The following is a 1,907-nucleotide window of genomic DNA, read 5'->3' on the forward strand; positions in this document are numbered from 1 at the left end:
TGTTTGTTTGTTTGTTTGTTTGTTTGTTTGTTTGTTTGTTTGTTTGTTTGTTTGTTTGTTTGTTTGTTTGTTTGCATCTTTTAACCAAAGTTAAGCCTTTTTAAAATAATCCTGACCTGGAAAAGGCCATTCTTGCTTTTATCAGCCAAGGCTCGACTTGTTTAATGCTCTTTATGTTGGGATCTCCCAGTCCTCTCTCAACTATCTTCAACTTGCCCAAAACTATGTGATCCTTCTTTTAAATAAGACTTTCATGTATGGGCACACTGCTCCAYTTTCATTCTCCATTTTTGGAATTGATTTGAAACATTTAGTATTTGCTTTTAAATCTCTTAATGGCCTTTTATCACCTGTAGGCATCATTGACAAACCTGCTGCATTCTACTAAAAATACAGGAATTAGAATTTTTTATTTCATATAAAYATTAATTTGGAACTTGAAAACAAGACACCCGACCATCCCCATTTGAAACTAGAATTTTTTTTCTTTTCGACTGGATGAGTTGTGAGATCCTTGACCTCAACTTTCAAAATGCGTGTTTGTGCAAAAAAAGAATGAAAAGAAAAAAAAGATAAAAAGAAACATGCCAGTTGTTTCTGTAATAAACTGTTGGTTCAGATTTTTTTCTTTTGTTTCACTAGCAAGGACCACGCCATGGTTTGCGTTTAAATATTGTATTGACGGAAGGGGTCAAAGGTTAGTGGGATGAATGATGAGGCGTCTGGGGTGGTACATCGAAGGAGGCTTGAGGAGAAGACTCAAAGTGGGGCATGGTCTCCAGGAAAGACGCTTTTTTCTGAGCCTGCTTTGGGTCCCCAAAAGTATCAGAGATGAAATGCACCAAGTTGAGAGTGCGTGTGATGAAATTAGAGGGGATGGTTGTGGATGGAGGTGCGGTATGCTTGGGACGACCAATGACCTAGGATTTGTATAATGTGGTTGGGGATCCCCAAATAGGAAGCTGAAGAGGCGGCTCTTATGCGAAAGGAGTAAAGGGCTGGAGAGTTGCCTGATTTGCTCAGGACTTGATGGAAGTGTCTGGTGAACCAGAATCGGGTGGCCTTGCAGTCAGATTCTGTGATGAACAGAGGGTCGAGGGGAGAAGCGATAGCTCTAATTCGAGTTTGCACATGATTGGAGAGAGGTTCATAGGGGCTGAGAAAGGAGATGAGGTTGTAGATGTTAATGGGAAAAGAAGTTCTGAGCTGGTTGGTTTTACTTTTCCTGAGGGTGTAGATCAGGGTGTGACTGAGGAAGGAAATGTCTGCGCGACATGGGTGAATGGAAGGGTCGTGTTTGGAGGCAGAAGGGGCAAATTCGGAGCAGCAAAGGATACCAAAGAAAGCCAATAGGAATATTCATTGTAGTGTGAGTTCTAGGAACGGAGATGAGTGGCCGGAGCACAGGGWGAGGATGCAACGGGTGAGGAGATCTGTGGTGAGTGGAAGACGGCATGAGAGTGAAGGGGGCTCCTGCTTTTTAAGTCATTTGAGTAGCATGGCTACGTGGCTGTGGCTAAGGGCTGAACAGGAGTTGCCCGAGGCCAGTTTAAAGAAAAAAATGATACCTTAAAGGTAAGTTCAGATTGTGGAAATGTGAATTTGAAGAATGGAATGTGAATGGGTGATGAAGTGGCAGATGGACATGGTATGGAGAGTGGGAAAAGGTAGATTATATGTTATGTGGAATGATTTGAAGCTGAGCCAGCCTGACAGATATGCAGAGAGGGTGCGAGGGGCGAGGCTGTTGAGGTTGGCTTCTTGTGAAACGTGGGAGAGGCAGGCAAGCAGCAGAGTCAGTTGGAGATGGTGGCTGAAAACGGAGGGGCCGGTGTCGGATGAGGGTCTGCTGTAGACGCCAATGACCTGAATTTCTGAGTTTCCCTAAAGAGGGAGAAGGCCAGAGT

Source organism: Austrofundulus limnaeus, unplaced genomic scaffold (assembly GCF_001266775.1).
Source record: "Austrofundulus limnaeus strain Quisiro unplaced genomic scaffold, Austrofundulus_limnaeus-1.0 Scaffold499, whole genome shotgun sequence".
Taxonomy (NCBI): Eukaryota; Metazoa; Chordata; class Actinopteri; order Cyprinodontiformes; family Rivulidae; genus Austrofundulus; species Austrofundulus limnaeus.